Source organism: Macaca nemestrina, chromosome 8, assembly GCF_043159975.1.
Source record: "Macaca nemestrina isolate mMacNem1 chromosome 8, mMacNem.hap1, whole genome shotgun sequence".
In the NCBI taxonomy this organism is placed as follows: domain Eukaryota; kingdom Metazoa; phylum Chordata; class Mammalia; order Primates; family Cercopithecidae; genus Macaca; species Macaca nemestrina.
The window spans coordinates 84091336-84099820 of record NC_092132.1 but is presented as its reverse complement, the minus strand read 5'-3'; positions in this window follow the sequence as shown (position 1 = coordinate 84099820).

Sequence of the window (8485 nt, the reverse complement as noted above, 5' to 3'; positions counted from 1 at the left end):
AGTCCATTTATCAAATGTACAGTCCTTCCAGGCACAGTGTCTGTAATCCCAGATACTCAGGAGGCAGAAGTAGAAGGATTGCTTGAGCTGAGAAGTTCAAGACTAGCCTGGGCAACATAGTGAGACCCTATCTAAAAAAAGAGTAAAGTCTCCCGGCACATCTGATAAGAATTGAGAGGGTTTTTTGTTCCTTATTCTGAAAGGAGGAATTGTACCACTTTAAGGAAAGCACATGTGTTAAACTTGTCTTTGACTTCAGCAGCTGGAAAGATAGAGATTAGGCATCCTCCCTCTGCTGACCAACACCTATCTCATATTTGGATGAGTTTTCTCTTGACACATCACTTCCTGCCTCCCAGGCTGCAGGCAGAGTGTGTGGTGACAGGGTGGCAGGTGTTCAGGATGCTCCCACCCTCCCTGTTCTTTGTGGTTGACTTGCCCTTTCTTGCCTGGGGTCTGCCAGGAGATTCAGAGCTACAGAGCAAAGAGCACTCGTTGCTCTAGGAGCCTGAGGCGTCATACATCTGCTCCTGATGAAGACACTGGAACTGAGGGTTGCTGGGGGAAGCTGCCCATGATTTAAGATGATCTTATGGGCAATTTAGTTAAACCTGCTGTGTCACGTTGTTTCAGGGCAGGAAGATGAATGTAATTCTTAGTGATTGAATCAGCTAGCTTTCGAAAGAGGAGGAGCCAGAGAGAGTTACCTCCCTGGGAAACTTGATAGATGAAAAATGACCCAAAGATGTCCTTGGTTAAGTATTCAGTTTGATAGGCACAAGGTACTGAAAACCTCTTCATATTTACAATAATTTACTTAAGATTTCTGCTAAAACTCCCTGCCATTTCCCCAGCAAACAGAGGATGGGGTCTGGGTTTTATATATTGCTATTTTTTACCCCCATGCTTTTCTTTGAATATAAATTATCAATTATTTGTAATAACACAAATATACAATTGTGGCTTAAAAATGTACAGTTTATTTTCAGTTGACTTTTGAATATAGTTTTGTATTTACATATGAAAATGTGTTTCATACTTTGAGAATTCATGTTTAGCGAAATGATAAAGTCCCACTGGGCAGCTCTCCTTCAGCAAGTGTTGGAAGGCTGCTCAGGTCCTGTCTAACTCCTTTCATCGGCTCTTATCTATAATCCATGATGTATTGAGATTCAACAGTATCAACCTTCAGACATTTTGGCTAGTAGGAGAGAGAAAGTTAAGTGTTTGCATTTCTTTCTTTCTTTTTTTTTTTTTTGATGAGGTGAATGGAAGTTGCAAACACTATAATGCAGCATACTAGGTGTCCTGAGCAGGCACGGCATTGCAGAAAGACCATAGGAATTGGTATCACAAGATATGGGTTTGAGTCCTGCTACTTAACAGTAGAGCCTTATGCAAGCTATTTAGTCTTTCTCAGCATTAGACCTTCCTCAGTAAGGGTTATCATTGCCAGCACCCTGCTTATCCTATGGGATAGTTATGAAGATCAAATGAGATGGTAGATATGAAAGCATTTAGTAAACTGCAATGTCTCCCTTTCAAGCAGTCTAGGGCTCTGGCACTAAACAAGCATCTCGGGTTGAGAATGTGGTAACTGTCACAGAGATTGAGTGTGAGATTTCCTGTTCACAAAGAGACTACCTGAAATAATTGCAAATGAACTCTCAGTGGACTTTCAAAAATTTCTCTTCAAGCTGAAACAGTGTGAAAAGGAGGTATCAGAACAGATATCCTCATGCCAAAATGAAGAGAACCTGGAATAGAGGCTCAAGCTGGCAGGGTCACCATTGAGCCACTGACATTACCTGGTTGCAGACCTTGTCTTTTTCTTCCCTCTGTATCTCTCTGGGTGATCTCATTCAGTCCCACGATGTTAAATGCTGTCTATATGCTTGAAGATACTGAAAGTTATAGCTCCAAAGTGGAACTTTCTCTGAGTTTAATGATATGAAATGGGGTCTGCTCACCTGGTGCAATAATACCAGATATCCACACAGAAGGTTGCAGTGGGAGAAATGGAAGGCATTTATTTTCAGGGTACCAAGCAAGGAGGATTAAGCAGCTAATGCTTAAGTCCTGACCTCCCCAGTAGCTTACAGGTAATGGTCTTTAAAAAGTGGGAGTAAATTTCAGGAAAGCAGAAGTTACAGGCAAAATTTTAGATCAATACATCAAGGTTACACATTGGTTTTGGCCTAAAAGGGCAGGATATTTTGAAGTGGAGGCTTACAGACCATAGTCATATTCAAAGATGTTCTGAATTGCAATTGGTTAAGGAAGGAAAGCTTTATTTTAAAATTTGGGGTCAGCAGAAAAGAATGTTAGCTCTGTTTTGTGAGTATAATTTCCTCCAGGACCCTCAGGAAGACATTTAGAACACAGAATGGTGGTCAGAGTTCAGTTTCCAGTTCCCCCTTCTCTGAGGTCCACATACCAGCAGAACTGAAGTTGGTAGGAATGGAGATCTGAAGTTGGTGAGAATTGGGGTTTCTGAAAACAACTCAGAGACATGCGTTGTGGGGTTATCTCTAGTTTCTATAAGAAACCAGCTATCCCGTAATTCTAGCTTCATTGGCTATTGTTTTAAGCTACTATTACTTCCTTGCTTAACTAGTTGTTCATTTACTTCTCAGAGCTAGCTAGGTGCCTGGAGTTTCCCTTGAAGAAACTCAAGACTTTCCTTTATTTCCATGCTTGGAGTCCCACAGGCCCATAAGGGGAGGTCCTGGCTCCTTCTCATGAGCTCCAAATGTACATCCAATTAAATTTTCAGTGTTATCACATGGATGTATGATAGGCATTAGAAAATTAACATGGCCTACACTGAGCTACTATCTGCTCCTCAAATCTACTTCCTATCAAACCTTATTTATCTCAGTGGATGGCATTACCATTCACCCAGTGGTTCAGGTGCAAATCATGAGAAACATTCATGCTGGACTCTGTATGGAAGTCTGCCAAGTGTTCAAATCCCAGGTCCGCTGCTTATTAGTTCGGTGACTTTGGATCAGTTACTTAATATTTCTGTACTTCAGTTTCCTTAACTATAAATGGGCATAATCTATGTCTCCATTTTTAACTTGTAAAATTAGGATAATAATAGTACCTATTTCTTTGAAATTTTGTGAAGTTTAAATGTAAAGTCCTCAATTTAGTGCCTAGCACATCGTAAGTTCTATGAAAAGGTTTGCTGCTATTGTTATGATTTTCCCATGCCACCTAAATTTCACTAGTAAATGTTGTCAGCTCTGCTTCCAAAATATACCCTAAGTCTGGCCACTTATCACTATACCATTATCACAGCCCCTGTCCAGACTGCAATTCCTTCTCTGCTAAAGTCCTGGATACTTCCTAACTTATTTCCTGCCCCACTTTCTCTCTGTTACTACAGAGCAGCCAGCATCTGGGCTCCTCACCAGGCCTGCTGAGTCACAGCCACTCAGGTCCTGACTCCTTTCCCATCTCATGTCTTCTCTCTACCTCATTCAGAATGAACTAGCATACCATGATTGCTCTTGTGCCAATTATTTCTCAACTCAGTTGTCACCCCTTCCAACAGATCTTCCTGTGCCTCCACAGAGAAGCCCCCTCACCAGTCATTGCCTGCCATTGTCATTCCATCTGGGTTTATTCCTAGCTCTTAGCAGGATCTGAGTTCTAGCAATGGACAGGTCTAAGGCTTCCTGTTCATCTTCCCATGAAATGTCAGATGAGAGCCTGTGTGTTTTGTTGCTATGTCCTGACAATCTTGAACTTTACCTGATTCCTATGATCCTGAAAGTCTGCAAAAGTTGAGAAATCCCTTTACCCTTTGTGTCCTGGGAAACAGCTTACTTTAAAAGAACCATCCTTCCCCATCCTTACCTTTGATAAGATTCACAGATGACCTCCCTTGTTTACTTGTGACAATGCCAGACACAAACCCTCCAAATTTTTTTTTCCTCCCTCATAAATGCATAGCTGAACTGCTTTCCCCCGCTGGCCAGTCCTCACTGATCAATTGGAACAAAATGCTTGTTAACCAGATTTGGTTAATATCCTTTTCTTCCCCCAGGCCAAAGAACTTTGGCTCACATTCAGCTTGAGCCAGCAGACAGCCCCAGGTGAGACTAGGTTGGCCTCAGGGTAAAACATTCTTGGACCTACTATCCAATCATGTCACCCTTTCATCTTATTTCTCCACATCTATTTGAATCCTATTGAAATCCTTTATCATCCTATTTCTCTACACATGTTTTTCCTAGTCTTTTTGCTCCTTTCTATAAAAGAGAAGCCATTTTTGCATAACACTTGAGATGATTGCAGATCAGTGCTCCCCCCATGGCAATAACTTCCCTCACCCTATGCAATAGTTCTTTTCCCCTCTTGCAATAATCTTTTCAAATTAAGTCTCTCTTTAATAAATCCAGATTTTTTTTTTTTATTTGACAGTCCTCAGTATCTAAAAGATGCCTGGCTCATCATAGATGTCTAATGGATATTTGTTCTGGACTAAAAATAGATTGCTATTTGGGATTCTAGCCAAAATATTGTAGCTCTTTTGTGTCAACCCGTATGCCTGGTGAATCCCAATGCTCACTGATGAAATCCCAACACTGTGGAGTCACACAGAGGCAGTTGCACTTTGAACTGGCTGCAGGGTGCAGAGACAGAATCTCAGGAGAGACAAGGAGTTCAGGCCCAGAATGGGTGCCTGAGGGTAGAAATAAAATTGCCATTAACCCATTATCTCATTTCACTTTATTCACTTGCAGAAAGAAATGCATGTTCTGATCATCTGGAGATTTTACTTTCCTTGTTGCCCACTCACTCCTTCGCAGCATCCCACCAGCGAGAAAGATAAGAGTAGTGTGGCAGCATGTCTTCGTATTTATGGAGACTCAATATCTGTGTAATCGAATGGTATGATTATCATTATTTTTAAAGTTTTTCATTTTTCTATTGGGTATTCAGAATTTTATAAATCTTGTATCTAAATTTGTGTTGCGTTCCTGGCTGTACTTAAAAATTAAGACCCACAAAAACAAAATAGAATATAATAAAATAAGCCATAAATACATTCTCCATCTCCAATACATACATGCATCTATATCTGTCCACTATTTTTAAAGCTTTCTTTGTTTTAGATCAGTCACATTTAGCCTCTGTTTTTTGAGCATGGAGTAGTTAGCTGACTATAATTTTATAGGAAAAATTATCTTCGGCCTTGAAAGACAGACCCATTCATATTTCCCATATCCTGCTTAAACAGCTGTGATTTAAAAAGCAAACAAGTTTCCATACCAGTTTTGATTTTCCTATTCTTGTGACTAATCTAAGCATCCTTCTCAACTGCAAATATATTAAATGATAATCATGACTGAGGTACATAGCTAATTTGGGTTTATTGCCTGTTTATATGTATAACAAATGTAAACTTTCAAAGTTAGCATCATTATGTTTCAAGACTCATAAAATATGCTTTAATTTATTGTAACTATATTGTCATTTTGAGTTAATTTATTTAGGAAAATTCAGCTCACTGCTATTAAGAAATCTTTTTCAAAGCCGAGCATGAAAGAAGGCATTAATTAACTCTTTATTGATAGATTGATCAGAGGAGGAGACTTTGCCATTCATGGACCCTGCTGGTTACTCAACAAAATATAAAAGTCTTGATGCCAGCTGTTTGGGGATAAGAGAGTCATTCTGAATATGTAAGTTTCAGAAATGGTAAATTATTCTGGCTAAAAATTCTTAAAAATAACATTCAGAATATTTTAAACATTTCTCATGGTATTAGGCAATCAACAATAATTTATTGAACACCTTCACTGTGCCCAGCATTGTGCTGTGAGTCATCGGGCGATTAAAAGATGCTGTAATATTCATTCTTTCAGTGCTATTTTAGGGAATCTATTTCATTTTGTTGCCATCTGCTTGGACTAGATTAAATATTTTTTGACTTTTTACATTCCCTGCATTGATGCTGAATGTACTCACTTATTCTAGTGGAAATTAGCTCTATTTCCCTGAGCTTAAATTTTCTTGATAGTTATTGATAAGGCCATTTCTCTACCCCAGTGAATCACTTAACCAAGGACATACTTAATTCCTTTGAACTTTTATCTTGTTGCTTTCTTCTCCCCCTGCATCTTAACCAAATTCTGATTAGTGAGTTCATTACCATTTGTACCTTACATCTTTAAACATGTAGCGAATCTGAGATATTTTCAACAAATCAGGAAAATTGCTACTTCTCTCTTTCATCACACCGAGATTGATTTTCAGGTCCCCAAAATTCATCTTCATTTTGAGGATACATCATGGCAAAGGAGCACACAATCACAGTTATTTTTAAGTTTGAGTAGCTTAAAACTGATTTAAAACACATCCTTTTTTGTTTAGATAGAGTTACTTGAAATTTGGTGCTACTTTCTTAAATTTATTAACACTTGTAGTTTCTTATGTCTTCATAATTCATATTACAACTCTGTCCATTTCTCCAAGTACAAATAGGGTTGTCAGATGGCTTTAAAGACTGCAATCATTGAGCAATACATAAAGAGTCCAACTGAATAAATACTTTATGGAATGGCTCTCTGGTGATGCAAAGAATTAATGAAGTTTTTAAAGGTGCCCAATTTGCAATCAGGAATATAAATTGCTCAGATGCTGGGAAATTTTGACTTCAAGCCAAAACTTAAAAAAAGAAAGAAAGACAAAAGGCTATAAATTATTATAATTGGAGTGGAAGAAAAATATTGTCTAACCCAGCGATTGCAAACAGGAGACCTCTAGGCTTGGCCTGGCCTACAGATTGCTTTTATTTTTAGTTTCAGTTTTTATTTTGAATGCCTTTAAGAAATGCAAACTGGTCTTCAGTCTACCACATTCCCCACCATCGTTGCTGCCTTATTCCTGACCCCATTTATGAATTTCTGCTACCTGCCTGGCACCCAGATGCATTTAAATCTTGGCCTAGTTTTTATCGATAAGGAAATGAGAAAACTGTGAGTTAAGTAATTTATTCAAGGTAACTGATTAGCAATCTGTTTCACACACAGTTTACTTCCCAAATATCCTGATTACCCATCTTGCATCCTTTCCACTGCATATGTGGTTGTATTTATTGGAGAGATTAAAGTCCGAACCAACTAAAAATTTAGGTCGTTAATATAACATTTCATACATTTGTGAAACAACAAAAGTATGTTGGAAGAAGTAGTGAAAAGGAAGATTAATTCAAGAGGTTGAAGAATTTGACTGGGCTAAGGGAGAAAGTTGAGTTTTGATCTTGAGTTCCATCCCCGACACAGGCTAAATTTATTGCTCATTTTGCACAATGAAGAAAATAACCAATAAAAACCAGTTTGATTATAGCATTTCCCTCTATAAGCTTAAAGTTAGTCTCTCAAAGGTCTTACCTTTACAGTGCCATCAATCCCTCAAAAGAACAAATCACTGAATTCAAATAAATAAAACCCTATGACAGGTTTAGAAATTATTCTCTCTTAGCTATCATGTTGATCGTGCAAAATTTCTTTACGTCAACAGGACTTCATTTTTAAAAGATCATATGGTTTTGCATAAGAGGCAGTGGTATTTCTTAATTTAAGTTGCCATTAATATGGTTAATCGTGAGTCACTGCTGCACAATCTAAGCATAAAAGGGAAAAAAAAGGTTTAGTTTGTGAAATTCTGGATTTCTTGCACTTTCTGACTCAGAGCTGAACATCCATTAAGAAAACTATGCTCGGGATTTTCTAAGATACTTGGATTAAGCCATTAGCAATCAGCAGGGAAGGTGTCCACAAACTGAAGGACAAAATCCAGATTGGTAATTAGAAAACACTCTCCCGTCATTCTTGGTCCAATCAGTTGCCATCAATATTCACTCACATTAGTTTACACTCTATTTTCAATTTCTTCCCTTCACTTGTTATTTCTTAGTCCCTGTGTGGTCAATGAACTTGGAATATCTTCTTCTTTTCCCTTTTGCTTGTTCTGGTTTTTCTCTTCTAGGGATAATCCCAAACAGTCCCAGCGGGAGGTGTATATGAGTTAGAAAGGTTGCTCAAGAAATCCTTGCATTCATGCACCAGTAAAATTGTACTTCTGGCAATATTCTCTTGTTTGTTTTCGGATCTTAATTAAACTAGACTCAGTTTTTAAACTTCCTCAGTGCTCCACAGCATTTTTCCGCAGCTAGCACTTATCAGATTGCACTATAATTATTTGCTCACATATTCAGCTCCTTCCTTTGACTCTACACACCTCAAGGACAAATGATTATGTCTTAATCAGATGTGCATTCCTAGCACTTAACACAGTAAGTATTCTATTACTAAAAGAAAAAAAATGAATAAAATGATACAAGATAATAGGTGTTTATTAAAAGTCTTACTTTTTTGTTTTTAAAAATTCAAATATTAGTTATTATATAAAAACAGAAAAGTGACCTAATGGCTGAACTGGAAGAGTCAGGGAGGACAAGTTATGT